The sequence below is a fragment of the Nerophis ophidion genome, linkage group LG05, assembly GCF_033978795.1.
Source record: "Nerophis ophidion isolate RoL-2023_Sa linkage group LG05, RoL_Noph_v1.0, whole genome shotgun sequence".
Taxonomy (NCBI): Eukaryota; Metazoa; Chordata; class Actinopteri; order Syngnathiformes; family Syngnathidae; genus Nerophis; species Nerophis ophidion.
This window is the reverse complement of record NC_084615.1, coordinates 79,288,588-79,312,150: the sequence shown is the minus strand read 5'-3', so window position 1 is coordinate 79,312,150 and position 23,563 is coordinate 79,288,588.

Sequence of the window (23,563 nt, the reverse complement as noted above, 5' to 3'; positions counted from 1 at the left end):
GATGACAACAACCACACTGGTAACCACAGGCAACTATATTTGTGCGCTGTGCAATAAGCGTGTGCTCCTGGCTTATTGGCACGTGCACGTAAAGTCAGTCCACTGCACATGGCAATTACACAACATGACAACACCATCAGCTCATATCTGCTTTCACTTCCAGACCATTTTTCCACTTTGCTTTCTGTTTACAATCCAGCATGTGAACACATGCTAGAAGTGCTACACTGCAAAAAGCCATTGTTCAAAAACAAGAAAAACAAAATTAGGGGTATTTTATTTGATTTAAGCAAAATTATCTGCCAATAGAAGAAGAAAATTTGGCTTGCCAAGACTTTCCAAAACAAGTAAAATTAGCGAACCCAAAAATACCTTAAAATAAGTATATTCTCACTAAGAAAAAGTGCAAATTTTTTGGTGGATTAAAAAAGAATTAGACCTTTTTGCTCAATATGTTGAAAAAAATATTCTAAAATTAAAACTTTGTAGTGTCTGGCCTGGTTCTGTAGGCTGTCAGTACTTAAAGTCCCTACACTGCAAAAAGTCAGTGTTCAAAAACAAGAAAATTAAATACAAAAATGAGGGGTATTTTACTTGAACTCATCAAAATGATCTCCCAAAAGAACAGGGAAATTCGGCTTGTCAAGACTTTCCAAAACAAGAAAAAATAGCGAACCCAAAAATACCTTAAAATAAGTATATTCTAACTAATAACAAGTGCTCTTTTCTTGGTGGAAAAGAAAAATAGACATTTTTGCTCAATATGTTGAAATATATTCTTTAATTATGTTCCTGAAAAACTTTGTAGTGTCTGGCCTGGTTCTGTAGGCTGTCAGTACTTTCAGTCCTTACATTGCAAAAAGTCAGTGTTCAAAAACAAGAAAAAAAATAAAAAAATGAGGGGTATTTTACTTGAACTAAGCAAAATTATCTACCAATAGAGCAGGAAAATTCGGCTTGTCAAGACTTTCCAAAACAAGTAAAATTAGCTAACATAAATGAACCCAAAATTACCTTGCACCGTGGCATGAATAATGAGAAAACTTACTTGGAACAAAACGAAAACAAGACATGGATAATTGGCATGGATTACAAGGTGCATAGCAGGTTATCGAGTGTGTGAAGGAGGTGACATAACTTGGGGTTGCGGCTTGGTAGGCCTAAAGACCGGTGGTCGAGGCCGAACCGGAGGTTGCGGCTTTGCAGGCCGAAAGACCGGTGGTGGAGGCCGGACCGGTGGTGGAAGCTGGACCGGAGGTTGCGGCTTTGCAGGCCGAAAGACTGATGGTGGAGGCCGGACCGGTGGTGGAAGCCGGACCGGAGGTTGCGGCTTTGCAGGCTGAAAGACTGATGGTGGAGGCCAGACCGGTGGTGGAAGCCGGACCGGAGGTTGCGGCTTTGCAGGCTGAAAGACTGATGGTGGAGGCCGGGCTGGCGGGTGTGGCTTTGCATGAGAAAGAACTGGTGATGGCGGCCGAGCTAGAGGCTGAGCGACCCCACCTGATCCATGCCAATGATCCATGTCCCATTCTCGTTTTGTTCCATGTAAGTTTTCTCATTATTCATGCCACAGTGCAAGTGTTTTGTTTCTTGTTAATAGTTAATTGCATCTGTGCTAGTGTTTTGTTTCATAGCCAAGTTTTTGTACTGCCATTGTGCGCGCCTTTTGTTTGCTTCCTTTTTTTATAGTTTGTTAGTGTAAAATATAAAGATGTACTTACATTCACGCCTTGCTCGCGCCAACTTTCCTTTGCCTCGGGAAAAAAATACACGCCCAAGTCCAAGTCGTGACAGCCTGGTTCTGTAGGCCGTCAATACTTTCAGTCCCTACACTACTAAAAGTCAGTGTTCAAAAACAAGAACAAAAAATACAAAAATGATGGGTATTTTACTTGAACTCATCAAATCTCTCTGCCAATAGAACAAGAAAATTTGGCCTGTCAAGATTTTCCAAAACAAAGAAAATTAGCTAACCTTAATTAACCAAAAATACCTTAAAATAAGTATATTCTCATTAATAACAAGTGCACTTTTCTTGGTAGAAAGAAATTAACCTTTTTGCTCAATATGTTGAAATATATTCTTAAATTAAGCTCCTGTAGAACATTGTCAGCGTAAAATACGACAGCGACTGTTGAACGACTAAAGCTCTACATAAAACAAGAATGGGAAAGAATTCCACTTTCAAAGCTTCAACAATTAGTTTCCTCAGTTCCCAAACGTTTATTGAGTGAGTGTTGTTAAAATAAAAGGTGGTGAACATGCCCTTTCCCAATTACATTGGCATGTGTTGCAGCCATGAAATTCTAAGTTGATTATTATTTGCAAAAAAAATAAAGTTTACGAGTTTGAACATCAAATATGTTGTCTTAGTAGCATATTCAACTGAATATGGCTTGAAAAGGATTTGCAAATCATTGTATTCTGTTTATATTTACATCTAACACCATTTCCCAACTCATATGGAAACGGGGTTTGTAGTTCAAATGCAAGATATTCCTCTTTTAAAACGCAGCAAAGCGAGGGAGTTAACATGCTGGAATGATTAAGCATGTGTGGAAACCTTTGGAAACGTGGCGCCTATCAGCCTTTTAGTGTCTGCCAACAAACGCTGGAGCAGATTTCAGATCTGATCAAGCCGATATTAGCGGCCGCTGTTTAAATGAACATTTACATTGAGTGTAATTGGCGTCACCTCGTATACGGACTGACAACGCATACATTATTAAGCCAAAGGCAAATGAATGCTGACAAATGGAAAACCTCGGAGGGACCGCGCGAATCGGCAGCGGATTAAGTCTCCATGCGGGCTCCAGCAAAGACAAAGTCAGGTTTTATTACCTTCAAAACATCTGTATTCAACACACACGATGGGCCTGATTTGCAACGATCCGGCTCTGACCTGCATGTGCAATTTATAAAATAATGTCTACTACCATTTGGCATGTGATCTATTAAGACTGTATGTACTGTACACAACCCAACACCAGTGAAGTTGGCACGTTGTGTAATTTGTAAATAATAACAAAATACAATGATTTGGAAATCCTTTTCAACTTATTTTCAATTGAATCGACTGCAAACACAAGATATTTAATGTTCCAACTGAAAAATTTAATTTTTTTTTTGCAGATAATCATTAACTTATAATTTAATGGCAGCAACACGTTGCAAAAAAGTTGGCACAGGGGCATTTTTACCACTGTGTTACATGGCCTTTCCTTTTAACAACACTCAGTAAACGTTTGGGAACTGAGGACACTCATTTTTGAAGCTTTTCAGGTGGAATTCTTTCCCATTCTTGCTCGATTTACAGCTTAAATTGTTCAACAGGTCTTTGTCGTGGTATTTTAGGCTTCATATGTTCAAAGGGAGACATATCTGGACTACAGGCAGGCCAGTCTAGTACCTGCACTCTTTTACTATGAAGCCCCGCTGTTTTAACGCGTGGCTTGGCATTGTCTTGCTGAAATAAGCAGGGGCGTCCATAATAACGTTGCTTGGATGGCAACATATGTTGTTCCAAAACCTGTATGCACCTTTCAGCATTAATGGTGCCTTCACAGATGTGTAAGTTACCCATGTCTTGGGCACTAATGCACCCCCATACCATCACACATGTGTAAGTTACCCATGCCTTGGGCACTAATACACCCCCATACCATCACACATGTGTAAGTTACCCATGTCTTGTTCACTAATACACCCCCATACCATCACACATGTGTAAGTTACCCATGCCTTGGGCACTAATACACCCCCATACCATCACACATGTGTAAGTTACCCATGTCTTGTTCACTAATACACCCCCATACCATCACACATGTGTAAGTTACCCATGCCTTGTTCACTAATACACCCCCATACCATCACACATGTGTAAGTTACCCATGTCTTGGGCACTAATACACCCCCATACCATCACACATGTGTAAGTTACCCATGTCTTGTTCACTAATACACCCCCATACCATCACACATGTGTAAGTTACCCATGCCTTGTTCACTAATACACCCCCATACCATCACACATGTGTAAGTTACCCATGTCTTGTTCACTAATACACCCCCATACCATCACACATGTGTAAGTTACCCATGCCTTGTTCACTAATACACCCCCATACCATCACACATGTGTAAGTTACCCATGTCTTGTTCACTAATACACCCCCATACCATCACACATGTGTAAGTTACCCATGTCTTGTTCACTAATACACCCCCATACCATCACACATGTGTAAGTTACCCATGCCTTGGGAACTAATACACCCCCATACCATCACACATGTGTAAGTTACCCATGCCTTGGGCACTAATGCACCCCCATACCATCACACATGTGTAAGTTACCCATACCTTGTTCACTAATACACCCCCATACCATCACACATGTGTAAGTTACCCATGTCTTGGGCACTAATACACCCCCATACCATCACACATGTGTAAGTTACCCATGTCTTGTTCACTAATACACCCCCATACCATCACACATGTGTAAGTTACCCATGTCTTGTTCACTAATACACCCCCATACCATCACACATGCTGGCTTTTCAACTTCGCACCTACAACAATTCCAATGTTTTGTTTTTTTTTTATCCGGAAGACCAAACAATTTGAAATGAAGATTCTTGAGACCACAGATCAATTTTTCCACGTTGCATCAGTCCATCTTAGATGACTTCGGACCCAACAAAGTTGGCGGCGTTTCTGGGTGTTGTTGATAAATGGCTTTCGCATTGCATAGTAGAGTTTTAACTTGCACTTACAGATGTAGCGGCCAACTGTAGTTACTGACAGTTGTTTTCTGAAGGGTTCCTGAACCCATGTGGTGATATCCTTTATACACTGATGCAGTACTGCCTCAGGAATCGATGTTTTATTCCTTATATCACCCAGCATTCAGCTTTATCATTGTGAAAGGATGCTGCTGAACAGACAATATGTCTAATACGTTTGTATTTGTATTTTACAGTTGCTATTTCTGACAAATATTGCAAATATATTGACACACACGTAGGACGGGGAATTATCTGTCAATCATTAATCTTTGCAGCGAGAGCACGGAGTGTGTGTCAGTTTGCACGCACTTTTTAGAAATGCTAAATAAAACCCTGAATACTTCTCGTAAAATGGTGATGAGTGTTGATAAATCACAGAGTGTGTGCTGTATAATAAAGTTGCATTTTCTCCTCTCAGCATTGTGGGCATTTTGACGAACAACAAATATTCCGCATATTAACGAAGACGGAGATGCAAAATGGGTTGCGTGTAGAGATGTCTGATAATATCCGACTGCCGATATTATCGCCCCATAAATGCTTTGAAATGTAATATTGGAAATTATCGGTAAGGAAAATGTATGACTTTTTAAAACGCCGTTGTGTGTGGGAGAAGTACAGAGCGCCAATAAAGCTTAAAGGCACTGCCTTTGCATGCCAGCCCAGTCACATAATATGTACGGCTTTTCACACACACAAGTGAATGCAAGCATACTTGGTCAACAGCCATACAGGTCACACTGAGGGTGGCCGTATAAACAACTTTAACACTGTTAAAAATATGCGCCACACTGTGAACCCTCACCAAAGAAGAATGACAAACACATTTTGGGAGAACATCCGCACCGTAACACAACCTAGACACAACAGAACAAATACCCAGAACCCCTTGCAGCACTAACTCTTCCGGGATGCTACAATATACACAACCCAAACCCACCTCAACCTCCTCATGCTCTCTCAGGGAGAGCATGTCCCAAATTGCAAGCTGCTGTTTTGAGGCATGTTAAAAAAACAAATAATGCACTTTGTGACTTCAATAATAAATATGGCAGTGCCTTGTTGGCATTTTTTCTCCCATAACTTGAGTTGATTTATTTTGGAAAACCTTGTTACATTGTTTAATGCATCCAGCGGGGCATCACAACAAAAATAGGCATAATAATGTGTTCATTCCACGACTGTATATATCGATATCGGTTGATATCGGTATCGGTAATTAAGATTTGAACAAAATCGGATATCGGCAAAAAAGCCATTATCGGATATCTCTAGTTGCTTTCCTTATTATGCTCACTTAACAGAACCAATACACTTAGCACACGTTTAGTAGACTTAGACAAACTGTATTGATCCACAAGGAAAATTGTTCAAAAGTATATCAGTAGATCACCAAAAGGCATACATTGAATGTGTTTTAATCCTTCTGTCACCCAGCATGCAGCTATAACATTGTAAAAGGATGTTGCTGAATAGACAATATGTCTGATATATATATGTTTATTTCTGACAAATAATGCAAAGTAGCCTTGCAGCTGAGATAGGCTCCAGCACCCCCCGCAAACCCAAAAGGGACAAGCGGTGGGAAATGGATGGATGGATGGATAATGCATAGTATTGTGGGCATTTTGATGATCGACACATATTCTGCATATTAATGAAGAATATGGGGCGGCATAGCTCGGTTGGTAGAGTGGCCGTGCCAGCAACTTGAGGGTTGCAGGTTCGATCCCCGCTTCCGCCATCCTAGTCACTGCCGTTGTGTCCTTGGGAAAGACACTTTACCCACCTGCTCCCAGTGCCACCCACACTGCTTTAAATGTAACTTAGATATTGGGTTTCACTATGTAAAGCGCTTTGAGTCACTAGAGAAAAGCGCTAAATAAATATAATTCACAAGACAGAGACGCAAAATGGATTGTACGCTGCGGAGGTTTCTTCTTTCCGGGTTCCTCGGACCACCAATCACTCAATCAATCAATCAATCAATGTTTATTTATATAGCCCCAAATCACAAATGTCTCAAAGGACTGCACAAATCATTACGACTACAACATCCTCGGAAGAACCCACAAAAGGGCAAGGAAAACTCACACCCAGTGGGCAGGGAGAATTCACATCCAGTGGGACGCCAGTGACAATGCTGACTATGAGAAACCTTGGAGAGGACCTCAGATGTGGGCAACCCCCCCCCCCTCTAGGGGACCGAAAGCAATGGATGTCGAGCGGGTCTAACATGATACTGTGAAAGTTCAATCCATAGTGGCTCCAAGACAGCAGTGAGAGTCCCGTCCACAGGAAACCATCTCAAGCGGATCAGCAGCGTAGAGATGTCCCCAACCGATACAGGCGAGCAGTCCATCCTGGGTCCCGACGAGCGGTCCATCCTGGGTCTCGACTCTGGACAGTCAGTACTTCATCCATGGTCATCGGACCGGACCCCCTCCACAAGGGAGGGGGGGACATAGGAGAAAGAAAAGAAGCGGCAGATCAACTGGTCTAAAAAGGAGGTCTATTTAAAGGCTAGAGTATACAGATGAGATTTAAGATGAGACTTAAATGCTTCTACTGAGGTAGCATCTCGAACTGTTACCGGGAGGGCATTCCAGAGTACTGGAGCCCGAACGGAAAACGCCCACATGACAGCTCCTTTTCAGGGTTTTTAGAACACTGTTTTATTTTTCCAATATAGTCTTTTTGTTTGGGCTTTTCAGTGAGTGTCTTTTATTCTGTCTTTCTCTCTATCTCTCGCTCGCGCTCCAGCTCCAGCTCCAGCTCCAACTCCAACTCCCCTCTCCTCCCCCGGCTGCTGCCTTTTAACAGAGCGACAGGTGACTAGATAATCGGGTCCAGCTGGGCCATCTACTCAGTGCCCTAGTGGTTAGAGTGTCCGCCCTGACATCGGTAGGTCGTGAGTTCAAATCCGGGCCAAGTCATATCAAAGACAATAACAATGGGACCCATAACCTCCCTGCTTGGCACTCAGCATCAAGGGTTGGAAATGGGGGTTAAATCACCAAATATGATTCCTGGGCGCGGCCACCACTGCTGCTCACTGCTCCCCTCACCTCCATGGGGGTGATCGATCAATCAATCAATCAATCAATGTTTATTTATCCAGCCCTAAATTACAAGTGTCTCAAAGGGCTGCACAAACCACAACAACATCCTCAGTAGAGCCCACATAAGGGCAAGGAAAAACTCACCCCAGTGGGACTTCGACAATGATGACTCTAAGAAACCGCATATGTGGGCAACCCCCACCCCCCATCCCCCCGCCCCCACCAAAGTGGATCCAATATAGTAGTAAGAGTCCCGTCTAAAGTGGAGCCAGCAGGAAACCATCCCAAGTGGAGGCGGATCAGCAGCGCACAGATGTCCCCAACCGATACACAGGCGAGCGGTCCATCCTAGGTCCCGACTCTGGACGAGCAGTCTATCTTGGGTCCCGACTCTGGACAGCCAGTACTTCATCCATGGCCACCGGACCGGACCCCCTCCACAAGGGAGGGGGGAACATAGGAGAAAAAGAAAAGGGTAATTGGTCAAGTTACTTTAACTTTAACATCTACGCACCTGTCGCTGATCTCGAAGCCGGTCCTGGCACATCCTGTTTCGCTGCAGGTCCGCAGGCCACGCCCCTCGCCAAAACACACTTAGTAGATCAGCTTTGTGTGTGCGAATAGGTTTGCATGTGTTTTAGCACACGCAAACTGTCAGTAAATCAGGCCCCCTATGTGCATTCATTGCAAGGATATTACTTTTATTTTTTTAAATGTAACATGTTGTAAAGAAAGCCCATATGTTACAACATGTGATGTGAGAAGACAATATGAGCCCGGCATAAAACCACCTCAGTTGCAGTCTCGCCAACTGTTTTCTCCTTTTTTTAATTAGGGCAAAAGATCACAGAAATATCAAGTGTCAATACCACAGAGAAAGAGAATATGGCAACGCTGACCTTTGAGAGCGCCTTGATCTTTTATAATGTCAGCCACGGTGCATCTTGTTCTCGCTTGCCACGGCTTTTGGTCCACGCCTCCAAATGGAACGTCGGAGAACTGCAAAATAATAAGAACAAATGCTATTATTTGCTGTCTGTATTTATTATTTCTCAAAGGGGGGGGAAATCATTTGGGATCGGATGTCTGTCTCTTGAAGCTGCTTTACTTGACTTAACGAGGGGAAGCTGCGAGGATGGAAGGAAGTGACAATGTTTTGCATCTTTGCCATGGACAAAACCCCAAAACCAGTGAAGTTGGCACGTTGTGTAAATCGTAAATAAAAACACAATGCACTGATATGCAAATCCTTTTCAACCTGACGTATTTCCTTGAATTGCCGCCGTGACGTCACGAGTGACACTTCGCCTGTCATCATTTTCAAAATGGAGGAGGCTGATTTGAATCATTTGAAATCACATAAAGGGAAGAAGATTAAGAGCTATTCAGTAGGATTTAAGGTCCAAGCTATTGAATATGCTAAAAAGAACAGTAAGCAGCTATGTTTTATTAATTTACCGTAGCTGCGTGTGTCAAATATGAGTCATTAAATGACTCCCGCCTCCTGGTGGTAGAGGGCACTAGTGATCCTTCTTGCGACTACTCGGCTGCAGAAGAAGTGACAACGAGTGACGTGATATGTCCATAGTCCATGGTTCTCTCCCGGAAAAGGGTGGAGTGCCATCTCCGGGGTTGAGGAGGAGACCCTGCTCCAAGTGGAGGAGTTCAAGTACGTAGGAGTCTTGTGACTGCGTTTGATCGGGGAAACAGAGTCAAACGTCACCGGTGACTGCGTTCGATCAGTGAAACGGAGTCAAACGTCACCAGTGACTGCATTTGATTGCTGAAACGGAGTCAAACGTCACCAGTGACTGCGTTCGAACGGTGAAACGGAGTCAAACGTCACCGGTGACTGCGTTTGATCGGTGAAACGAAGTCAAACGTTACCAGTGACTGCGTTCGATCAGTGAAACGGAGTCAAACGTCACCAGTAACTGCGTTTGATCGGTGAACCCGAATCAAACGTCGCCATTGACTGTGTTCGATCGGTGAAATGGAGTCAAACGTCACCAATAACTACGTTTGATTGGTGAAACGAAGTCAAATGTCACCAGTGACTGCGTTTGATTGGTGAAACGAAGTCAAACGTTACCGGTGACTGCGTTCAATAGGTGAAACCGAGTCAAACGTCACCAGTGACTGTGTTCGATTGGTGAAACCGAGTCAAACGTCACCAGTAACTACGTTCGATCGGTGAAACGAAGTCAAACGTCACCAGTGACTGCATTTGATTGGTGGAACGCAGGCATGCGATAGATCCTACTTTGAAACCAAAACAAACAAAGTGTGCATTAACAGATCGATAAAAATCAGGAACAAGCAGCGAGCTGAATGTAGATAAATGGAGCGGCGTAAAAGTAGCATTTCTTCTCTATAAATATACTCAAGTAAAAGCTAAAGTATGTTGCCTTAAAACTACTCTTAGTAGTAGAATTTATCCCAAAATTGACTGAAGTAGATGTAATTGAGTATATGTAGCGCGTTACTACCCACCTCTGCCCAAGGCGGCTAAGCGAGGCTCCAGTCTCAGTGCCGCCTCCTTCTCCACCGCACGTACCAGAGTAGAACTGTTGTGCCTCGGCTCTTAATCCGTCTTGATAAATGACCAGCGTTTATGTTGTCAGTAGACTTGAAAATAAAGGCCGCGGTGAGCGGCTATAAAATGGCACGTGTGATGAATGTCGTCGTTGTCCCCGGCGGTGGTAAAAGGGTGTCGAAGTGAAAAGCCGGGGAACTCCAGGAGCCTTATCTACTGTGTTGGTGGTTCTGAAAAGATACTGGATCATGGCACGGGCGTGATAAGGTCAGCAGCTGGATGGAAAGCGAGCAGAAGCCGGCAAGATAGAAGAAGTGGGCATTTATCAAAGCAGAGTGACTTGTACAGAGAGGTCAGAAGGGCTTTTAAGGGACCGTGCAGAGTTTTTCACCACGTCTGAACACGATTATGTGGTGCTAGTTGCTTGCTGACAGGCTGGACTTGGCCGGTGGCCTGCACCGGTTTAAGTGAGATTCCTTCCTCCTGATCCACTGACTCACAGCCTGGGGCTCAGGCATTGTTTGGATGCCCAGAAATCCCCAAGACAACAATCGATGACACAATATAGTAAAAAAGGTATGAAGTCTGAATAACGGCCAAGCATCACGATGTCTTGTGTTGTGTGGCGAGGCGTTCATGGCTCATCTAGGAGTAGAACGAATGAAATATGAGAAGGGTGGAGCTGATGAGGGACAATGATGAAGAAAAAAAAAGTAGAATTGTGCAGTTGGATAAGACGTGCGAGACGCAGGCTTTGCAAGACCAAAGGGACGAGAAGAGGGTGTGAGGGAGCGGTGCTGGCAGTACACTCTGTTGTGGTGTCGATGTGGGACACAGATGGACTTGGTTGAGGTAATGAACTTGCCTAAAAAAATAAACATGTTGACAGTTTCTGTAGTCCGCTAAGAAAGCACATTTGAACATGATGTGCTGCGCTACGTTCCATATTTGTCGGACTATAATGCGCACTTAAAATCCTTTCATTTTCTCAAAAATCGACAGTGCGCCTTATAACACGGTGCGGAGTAATCTTGGGTGTGCTTACCAACCTCGAAGCTGTTTTATTTGGTGCGCCGTGTAATGATAAGTGTAACCAGTAGATGGCAGTCACACATATGATGGCAGTAAACAGCAAAACTTTAAGTCCCATCTTAAAACTCATTCGTATACTCTAGCCTTTAAATAGACCCCCTTTTTAGACCAGTTGATCTGCTGTTTCTCTGCTTTTCTCCTCCACCCTCACCCTCGCCTTCCCCAGGCCACGGGGAAGACCCAGGGCAGGTTGGGAAAACCATGTCTCCCGGCTGGCCTGGGAACGCCTCGGGATCCCCCGGGAGGAGCTGGACCAAGTGGCTGGGGAGAGGGAAGTCTGGGCTTACCTGCTTAGGCTGCAGCCCCCGCGACCCAACCTCGGATATGCGGAAGAAGATGGATGGATGGCATACTTGCCAACCCTTCCAGATTTTCCGGGAGACTCCCAAAATTCAGCGCCTCTCCCGAAAACATCTCGGGACAAATTTCCTCCCAAAAATCTCACGGAATTCAGGCAAAGCTGAGTTCCACGCCCCCTCCAGCTCCATGAGAAACTGACTCAGCAATGTTGTGACCCTCCTAAACAGGACAATACTGCAATACAATTGAATACATACTTGCCAACCCTCCCAGATTTTCATGAACGGTCAAGGAAGCACAAAGCGTCCGCAGCGCAGCATCGTTCACAACCCAGTATTATGGGCCACCTCGCAAAATGGAGACCCGATGGTGTAACTTATGCGAAGACAAAGATGGCTAATATAATGATAGCTGGAAGCAACATCCCCTTCTCATTTGCGGATCTCTACAACAAATCCGTGAAGGATATGTTAACGGATTCGGAGATCGCTCGCCAATACGCAAATGGCAGAACAAAGGTTACTCAAATAGTGAAAGGTAAGTGTTGTTGTTTTAGTAACCAGCAAGCACAGTACAGTTAGTAGAACAACTGTGTTTTTATTATTGTGTAGTTGATAGGTGCCGTCGGAAATTCAACTATTTATTATATTTATATATATAATAAAATAAATATATATAGCTAGAATTCACTGAAAGTCAAGTATTTCATACATATATATATATATATATATATATATATATATATATATATATATATATATATATATATATATATATTAGAGATGCGTGGTTTGCGGTCTCATCCGCGGAGTCGGCGGATAAACCGCGGATCAGGCAGGTGACATGACGAAAAAATAGATTTTAATTAGATTCGGGTGGGTAGCGGTTGAACCATCCGGAAATATTTGATATACATGGTTCTGGGATCGGTATCCTTTGCCATTCAAAGAGCCATTTAACACCCGTGTCACAAAGGGAATAAGTCAAAAGGAGACGCTAATATTCTCTAGAACGACTGCCGGAATTTGCCATGTTATTGAATATTGAATATTACAAAGACAAAGATAAATAATACAAAGACAATAATGTTGACTATTCAATAACATGGCAAATTCTTGCATCCAGCAAACCTTACAACAGTGGTAATAAAAGATGCAACCTATGCTTGAAAGAGAAACTGTTTATTATATATCATCCAGGCCTGTCTTCCCTCAACAAGCGCAGTGAAATCATTTCAACATGCCGCCACAGACGGAAACACCTCCTAGGTAACACATGAGCCAATCACCACACCCTACGCCTGCCTGTACCCACCCACTCTGTGCCCTATATAAACCATTGTATGTGAATGCTTCCATTAAAATCTCCTGATGATTGAGGGAACCCCTCATGAAACACTTCTGTAGAGATGAAGTATTCTTGTGATTTTTCCCACACCTACATATATATATATATATATATATATATATATATATATATATATATATATATATATATATATATATATATATATATATATATATATATATATATATATATATATATATATATATATATATATATATATATATATATATATATGAAATACACGAGTTGGTGAATTATACTCCTCCCCTCTTAACCACGCCCCCCACCCCAACCACGCCTCCCGAAATCGGAGGTCTCCAGGTTGGCAATTGAGATGGATGGAAGGAAACAAACTTTGATTGATTGATTGATTGATAAATAAGCTATTCAGATAAAACCCACAATGCATTGCGTTCACCCCGTCACCCATCCAAGCCCTATGGTGCCGCACTTTTTAAAGTGCATCTAATGGAGACGTGGAAGGAGAAAGTAGAAGAAAGAGAAGTGAGCGGGTTACGACTTTTTTTACTGAAGTTTTAATGTGAACACAGTTCTCGGCGTGTGTGCCGGCACCGTCGTGCAAGGGTTGTGGAGTGTTATACAAGAGGCCTGCTGGGTGGAAATCAATCAAGTAAACTGGGTCGGGGAAGGCAAGGAGAAGGAGACGCGGGGGGTCTCAGAGGAGCAGGCCTTTGTTCCACATCGGAGGCGAATGTAGCAACAAAAGCCCAGGGTACATCAGGTACATGTCTGCACGGGGTGCACACGTCTCTCCTCCCGCGCTTTCGCCGTTAAAGCGCATGCGCTCGGCGGTTACACAACTCTGGAGACTTTTCCTGAGAGGACGCCTCGGGACCCTTGGCCTCCGCGTCCTACCCCGCTCCTTTTCCCACCGAGGCGTCAATCCAGATCGACAGATGCCCGTGTTATGTCATCGCTAACCCAATACAACGTCGCCGGCTTCCGACGAAACCCGTGTCGGCTCAAATCTCCCCGGAACCAATTTCTTTGCTATCATCTCCAATAACTGGTATTATTGCAAGCACAGCATTTACTCATATGGAGAAACAACCCGAATCAAATCAAGGAAATCCATCCAGTCCTCAGGTAATAGGAACGCCGCGTTGGTGCGCTAACACGGTTACTTCATGTTCTTCCTTCAATTATGCACCGCCGTCTTCTCAGGATTTTATCGATGTTTTTTTGTTTTTTTTCAGGCCAGGAATTTTAAATCAAAAGTTACATAACGATTTCATTATGCACCGACGCCGATTATTTTGCACGCTCAAGTCTTTCTGTGTCTGCGCTTCGCCTGCGTCAAGGCAGTCTTCCCCTGCACGCGGGCTGCGGGGAAGTTCTGTAAAGTGTAATTATACGCCGTCTTCCCAGCGGGAAGGCTGTGATTAAACTAAATTAAATTGTGTCGGGGTGCATAAAATGTTTCTGCGCTGTGTGGCGTATGCACACAGGCGGTATGCGTCGTCGCACAAACACACACACACGCAGGAACATGGCCAAAGTGTAATAGGAATGGGTCGGTTCTGAGGGTTCTAGAATTACCGTATTTCCTTGAATTGCCGCCGGGGCGCTAATTAATTTAAAACCTCTTCTCACTCCGGCACTTACCAAAGGCATGCGATAAAATTAGGCCTGCGCATATAAATTTGAGTGTGATGTAAGGATACATCATGAAAAGCAAATTTAATAAAAATAACATTATTATGGTCTTACCTTTACTTATAAATGAAGTCCATGCGCAGCTCCTTCTGATCAAAAGCATCGATAACTTGTTTATAAAAGTCTTCCTTATCTTTCTTCAGTTTTAAAAGTCTCTCCGTCTTGATGGAGATCTTCCTTTATTACCTCCTGCTTTGATTGAAAGTCCAGTTTAGAAAACGTTTTTATTTTAGATATGTAATCCTCCATGTTAAAAGTGCAAGCGAGAGGAAATAATCAACGATCGCTGCTTGTTGTCACTTCTTCTGCAGCCGAGTAGTCGCAAGAAGGATCACTAGCGCCCTCTACTAGGGCGGCATGGCATAGTGGGTAGAGCGGCCGTGCCAGAAACCCGAGGGTTGCAGGTTCGCTTCCCACCTATTGTTGTGTCCATGGGCAGGACACTTCACCCTTGGCCCCCGGTGCCGCTCACACTGGTGAATGAATGATGAATGAATGATTGGTGGTGGTCGGAGGGGCCGTAGGTGCAAAACTGGCAGCCACGCTTCCGTCAGTCTACCCCAGGGCAGCTGTGGCTACAGATGTAGCTTACCACCACCATTGTGTGAATGAATGATGGCTTCCCACTTCACTGTGAGCGCTTTGAGTATCTAATAATAGAAAAGCGCGATATAAATCTAATCCTTTATTATTATTATTATTAGTATTATTATTACCACCAGGGGGCGGGAGTCATTTAATGACTCATATTTTGACACACGCAGCTACGGTATATAGATAAAACATAGCTGCTTACTGTTCTTTTTAGCATATTCAATAGCTTGGACCTTACATCCTACTGAATAGCTATTAATCTTCTTCCATTTAAGCTATTTTAAATGATTGAAATCATCCTCCTCCATTTTGAAAGTGATGACAAGTGAAGTGTCACTCGTGACGTGACGAGTTTGACCCTGTGGAAATTCTAGGCATATGCTAATTATTTGACAAAACGAGTTTGACCTGGCGTTAATTCCTGAGCCAGCGGTAATGCTAAACATGCGCTAATTATTTTGCGAAACGAGTTTGACCCGGCAGTAATTCTAGGCGGGCGCGTACTATATACCGGCGGCAATTCAAGGAAAAACGGCATACAGAAGTTAGTTTTTTCTGCAAATGACCGTGTTATCTAATATGTTTGTCAGTTATTTTCCTTATGTGGAGACTTTTATTATTCCGACAGACTTCCAACAGAAAAAAAATGGTATAAATTGGGTTATACTTGTATAGTACCTTCAAAGTACTCAAAGCGTTTTAACACTATTTCCACATTCACACATTCACACACACATTCACACACACATTCACACACTGATGGCGGAAGCTGCCATGCAAAAAGCCCTTACCGCGACCCATCAGGAGCAAGGGTGAAGTGTCTTGCTCAAGGACACAACGGACGTGACGATGTATGTACATACCTTGTGTGATGACTATCATGCTGATAGTATATATTTGTACCATGAATTGATTAACGTGGACCCCGACTTAAAGAAGTTGAAAAACTTATTGGGGTGTTACCATTCAGTGGTCGATTGTACGGAATATGTACTGTACTGTGCAATCTACTAATAAAAAGCAAAGCAAACTGCAGACTTTATTGAAAAATAAAACTGTTCTGAACCAGAACCGGGCTATCATGTCAGTGCTTGGGGGTCCAAAGAACCCCCTGGAGGGCAAACATAGAAGCATGACAGAGATATTTAGTAAAAATAAAAACATATCTTGCCTTCCTCCATAGTTCCTCCAGACCAGAAGTGTTGAAATCATTTTCACTGAGGACCACATCGCAGTTACAGTCGTGGTCAAAAGTTTACGTACACTTGTAAAGAACATCAAGTCGTGGCTGTCTTGAGTTTCCAATCATTTCTACAACTTTTTTATTTTTTTTGTGATGTAGTGATTGGAGCACATACTTGTTGGTCACAAAAAAGTATTCGTGAAGTTTGGTTCTTTTATGAATTTATTATGGCTCTACTGAAAATGTGAGCAATCAAAAGTATACGTACAGCAATGTTCATATTTGCTTACATGTCCCTTGGCAAGTTTACCTGCAATACGGCACTTTTGGGAGCCATCTACAAGCTTCTTGTTGAATTTTCTCTCAACTCCTCCTGACAAAATTGGTGCAGTACAGCTAAATGTGTTGCTTTTCCGACATGGACTTGTTTCTTCAGCATTGTCAACACATTTAAGTCCGGACTTTGGGACGGCCATTCTAAAACCTTCATTCTAGCCTGGCCTTATTTAGCCATTCCTTTACTGCTTTTGACATGTGTTTGGGTGGTCATTGTCCTGTTGGAACACCCAACTGTGCCCAAGACCCAACCTCCACGCCTGATGATTTTAGCTTGTCCTGTAAAATTCGGAGGTAATCCTCCTTTTTCATCTTCCCCTTTACTCTCTGTAAAGCACCAGTTCCATTGGTAGCAAAGCAGACCCAGAGCATAATACTACCACCACCATGCTTGACAGTAGGTATGGTGTTCTTGGAATTATAGGCCTCACCTTTTCTCCTCCAAGCAGAGTGCTAGGTATTGTGGCCAAAAAGCTCAATTTTTACCACTTTTGACATGTGTTTGGGGTCATTGTCCTGTTAGATCACCCAACTGCGCCCAAGACCCAACCTCCAGGCTGATGATTTTAGGTTGTCCTGAAGAATTTGGAGGTAATCCTCTTTTTTCTCTGTCCCATTCAAAGCACCAGGCAGCAAAACAGGCCCAGAGCATAATACTACCACCAGCATGCTTGACAGGAGGCATGGTGTTCCTGGGATTAAAGGCCTCACATTTTCTCCTTCAAACATATTGCTGGGTATTGTGGCCAAACAGCTCAATTTTTGTTTCATCCGACATCACATGGACGAAGATAAAACCTTCTGGAGGAAAAATCTTTGGTCCGATGAAACAAAAATTTAGCTGTTACTCACACTGCTATACTATATTTATTTATTTTTCAAGTTATTACTTACTGTATGGAGTATATTGTGAATAAATTGAAAAGAGGAAGTTAACCAAGGTTTTAGCAAATGCTATGTAAAGGAAAAAGGTTAGGATTAAATAGGGTCTGCTTCTTCCTACTCCTTTTTAAACACGCCAAATAGGGAAACTGGAAATTGTAATTGTGGAGGTTGCCCTCCAGGGGGTTCTTCGGACTACCAAACACTGACATGACTGCCCGGTTCAGGTTCAGGATACAGTTTTATTTTGCAATAAGTCTGTCTCTTGCTTTCCAGCAATTGCCCTTTGTCCGTCTCAGGCTCGCTCTCGCTCTTACTCCAGCTCCAGCAAGTCTCTCCTTCCGGCTGCTGCATTTTAACAGAGCGACAGGTGATTAGATAATAAGGCCCACCTGGGCCATCTACACAACTGTCGCTGACTTCGAGGCCGGTCCTGGCACACCCCGTTCCGCTGCAGGCACGCAGGCCACGCCCCCCTCCACAGTGATGTATACACAAACTCAACTCAACAGTTTACAGGTAGTACATTTAGCATGCCTTTTTCAAATGGAGGTTTTCCCCTTTTTCTGTCAACCCCAGTTGACTTGATCGGGATTAAGGCTTGTTTTTGTTAGTTTTCTCTCTTTTAAAATCATCATTTGTTGACGATTTTTGTCTATTTCGGGCGTGTTCTAGTTTTCGAAATAGGCAGCCCTGTGAGTGTTTTACTATTTTGATGCGGCATCAAAACACACCACGGGCTTAATTAGGATTAGAGGAGCGATTATGTTTTAGTATCAATGAAATAATAGAGTGACGCGTGTAACACTTGGTTAAATTAATGCGATTGTAAGCGTTTGTAATGCAAGGACAAATATAGATTTTATTCAGTGCGTCTTCTACCATGTTCTTGGAGTTTTCACTTTTTTTTTTTTCCCTTGCAAATGGACACGCTCTATTTGATTTTGATCCCTTTTCATTCGTCATGAAAAGGTAGGTTGGTGATGCGTCCGTTCATAAGAATGTCACGGTCTTATTACAGCAATCGGTAAAGAATCTGGGTATTATCTTCCACCCAACTCTCTCGCTTGAGTCACACATCAAGTGTGTTACTAAATTGACCTTTTTATTTTATCTCCGTAATATGGCTAAAATTCATTCCATTTTATCCACTAGGGATGCATAGATCATTATTCATGCGTTTGTTACGCCTCGTCTCGATTACTGTAACATATTATTTTCGGGTCTCCCCATGTCTAGCATTAAAAGATTACAGTTGGTACAAAATGTGGCTGCTAGACTTTTGACAAGAACAAGAAAGTTTGATCATATTACAGCTATACTGTATTTACTTTTATATATATATATATATATATATATACATATACTGGCTCACCAGCACTGGCTTCCTGTGCACTTAAGATGTGACTTTAAGGTTTTACTACTTACGTATAAAATACTACACGGTCTAGCTCCATCCTATCTTGCTGATTGTATTGTACCATATGTCCCGGCAAGAAATCTGCGTTGAAAGAACTCCAACTTACTAGTGATTCCCAGAGCCCAAAAAAAGTCTGCGGGCCATAGAGCGTTTTCTATTCAGGCTCAAATACTCTGGAATGTCCTCCCAGTAACAGTTAGAGATGCTTCCTCACTAGAAGCATTTAAGTCCCATCTTAAAACTCATTTGTATACACTAGCCTTTAAATAGACCTCCTTTATAGACCAGTTGATCTACCATTTATTTTATTTTCTGCACCCCTCTCCCTTGTGGAAGGGGAGGCACAGGTCCGGCGGCCATGGATGAAGTGCTGGCTGTCCAGAGTTAGGACCCGGGGTGGACCGCTCGCCTTTGTATCGTTTGGGGACGTCTCTGCCAGGGGCGTCGCCAGACAGATTTCACTGGGGTACGTGCCCCACTGTTGATCTGCAGTGCCCCAGTAAAAATGTCCCCAATAAAAAAAAATGCTTTAGAGTTTTAAGTTTACATAACATAGACAACAGTGCACATACTACTTAGTATGGTAATTGATTGCTACTGTATTCACTCCACGTAACAATGAGCACATGGCTAATTAATATGGTAATTTATTCACGTGTGTAGAGAGAGAGAGAGAGAGAGAGAGAAAGAGAGAGGATGAGAATCACTTTGACACAATTGTGTCTCATATTAAAACGGCGCCCCCCCGCGACCCCAAAGGGAATAAGCGGTAGAAATGGATGGATGGATTAAAACGGATGACAGCCAAATGGACTTTGCTGTTTTATTTTCAATGAAACAATAGAAAATACGTACTCATATAGTAGTACAGTTGTTATAAGTGAGAATACACTTATTTTAGGGTATTTTTGGGTGCATTGAGGTTAGCTAATTATACTTGTTTTGGAAAGTCTTGACAAGCCAAATTTTCTTGTTCTGTTGGCAGATAATTTTGCTTAGTTCAAATAAAATAACCCTCATTTTTGTATTTTTTATTCTTGTCTTTGAACACTGACTTTTTGCAGTGATAAGAGTTCACAAAGTGGTCCAAAAAATGTTTTACATATTGCAAAGGCAAAGTCATCATATCTGATGACTCCGCCCTTTTACGCTTATCTGTTTTGTGGTTTACGGAACCATCACATTAGCTTCCAGGACACATGTTGCAGACGTAGGAGTCATCCGGTATCCTCATTAGGGAATATCTTCACATGCTCCGCTTCGATGCAACGAGTAACACCGGCTCAGTCTTGTGTTTACATCATATGTGCAATAAATTAATTAAAATCCACTCCAGCAGGCGTAATACTCACTGCCCTTGTGTGGCATACATTAGCGGTGCATGCATTTTCAATGTTTCAATTTTCCCAACTGGATGGTTCACATGGGACCGCAGCCAGCACGACCCCGAACCTACACCTGCACCAGGAAAATGAAGCCTTTCTATTCAATTACCAGGCCTCTGCGGGACTAATCATGTCCGTGCTGCATTCATGACGCCCCTGTTTATATTTCCATAACCGATGCATTACTATTTCGTACGACTCAAGCATGTTTCTTGAAGTGACTTTCCATACCCCGGATAACGGGAAGGTTACAGGTCAATTTGCAGTAATTCTGTGAGACATGCTGGGCATAGTGATGCCGGATTCGTTCTTCCAAGAACACAGCGCACGGTAAGGAATAAAGATTTATAATAAGTAAAACCGACTAAGAAACAGAAAGACTTGTACTAGGCAGAAAAAAACAAAAGCGCTAGCATGGGAGCTAGGGAACTAACGGACAAACCTGCACAAGGGCACAAAAAGGCAGAACAAAACTTGTAGCATGAGAGCTAGGGATAACTAGGCGTTGCGCGAAAGCTAGCGAGTAGAAAACAATGAATAGCAGTCGTCACTTGTTGCGTGTAAGCCAATTAGGATCCGAGGAAGAATGAACAAAAGGGGCAGGCTTAAATAAGACATTAATCAAGAGAAACAGGTGTGCGTAAACAGCGAGTAGCAGGTGGAACTGATATGCAACCATGGTGACAGAACAAATGGTAACTAAGGAAGTCAAACAACAGAATGAGATACAAGAAACGGAACAAAATAAGGAAAATGTGATGATCCGGGCCGTGGATCATAACAAATTCGCCATGCATGAATTCTTGGATTAGTTTGGCTGCTGGAGGCTATCTCAGCTGCATTCAAGCGGAAGGCGGTGTACACCCTGGACAAGTCGCCACCTGATTGCAGGGCCAACATAGACATTCACATTCACACACTAGAGCCAATTTAAGTGTTGCCAATCAACCTATCCCCAGGTGCATGTCTTTGGAGGTGGGAGGAAGCCGGAGTACCCGGAGGGAACCCACGCAGTCACGGGGAGAACATGCAAACTCCACACAGAAAGATCCCGAGCACGGGATTGAACCCAGGACTGCTCAGGACCTTCGTATTGTGAGGCGCATGCACTAACCCCTGCTCCACCGTGTTACTTACCACGGTATGGTTATACCTCGGTTGGTAGAGCGGTCGTGCCAGCAACTTGAGGGTTCCAGGTTGGATCTCCGCTTCAGCCATCCTCGTCACTGCCGTTGTGTCCTTGGGCAAGTGGACTCTCACACTATTATGTTAGATCCACTATGGACTGGACTCTCACACTATTATGTTAGATCCACTATGGACTGGACTCTCACACTATTATGTTAGATCCACTATGGACTGGACTCTCACTATTATGTTAGATCCACTATGGACTGGACTCTCACAATATTATGTTTGATCCACTATGGACTGGACTCTCACACTATTATGTTAGATCCACTATGGACTGGACTCTCACTATTATGTTAGATCCACTATGGACTGGACTCTCACACTATTATGTTAGATCCACTATGGACTGGACTCTCACTATTATGTTAGATCCACTATGGACTGGACTCTCACTATTATGTTAGATCCACTATGGACTGGACTCTCATTATTATGTTAGATCCACTATGGACTGGACTCTCACACTATTATGTTAGATCCACTATGGACTGGACTCTCACTATTATGTTAGATCCACTATGGACTAGACTCTCACTATTATGTTAGATCCACTATGGACTGGACTCTCACAATATTATGTTAGATCCACTATGGACTGGACTCTCTCACTATTATGTTAGATCCACTATGGACTGGACTCTCACACTATTATGTTAGATCCACTATGGACTGGACTCTCTCACTATTACGTTTGATCCACTATGGACTGGACTCTCACTATTATGTTAGATCCACTATGGACTGGACTCTCACTATTATGTTAGGTCCACTATGGACTGGACTCTCACTATTATGTTAGATCCACTATGGACTGGACTCTCACTATTATGTTAGATCCACTATGGACTAAACTCTCACTATTATGTTAGATCCACTATGGACTGGACTCTCACTATTATGTTAGATCCACTATGGACTGGACTCTCATTATTATGTTAGATCCACTATGGACTGGACTCTCACACTATTATGTTAGATCCACTATGGACTGGACTCTCACAATATTATGTTAGATCCACTATGGACTGGACTCTCTCACTATTATGTTAGATCCACTATGGACTGGACTCTCACACTATTATGTTAGATCCACTATGGACTGGACTCTCACTATTATGTTAGATCCACTATGGACTGGACTCTCTCACTATTACGTTTGATCCACTATGGACTGGACTCTCACTATTATGTTAGATCCACTATGGACTGGACTCTCACTATTATGTTAGGTCCACTATGGACTGGACTCTCACTATTATGTTAGATCCACTATGGACTGGACTCTCACTATTATGTTAGATCCACTATGGACTAAACTCTCACTATTATGTTAGATCCACTATGGACTGGACTCTCACTGTTATGTTAGTCCACTATGGACTGAACTCTCACACTATTATGTTAGATCCACAATGGACTGGACTCTCAAACTATTATGTTAGATCCACTATGGACTGGACTCTCACACTATTATGTTAGATCCACTATGGACTGGACTCTCACACTATTATGTTAGATCCACTATGGACTGGACTCTCACACTATTATGTTAGATCCACTATGGACTGGACTCTCTCACTATTATGTTAGATCCACTATGGACTGGACTTTCACACTATTATGTTAGATCCACTATGGACTGGACTCTCACTATTATGTTAGATCCACTATGGACTGGACTCTCACACTATTATGTTAGATCCACTATGGACTGGACTCTCACTATTATGTTAGATCCACTATGGACTGGACTCTCACACTA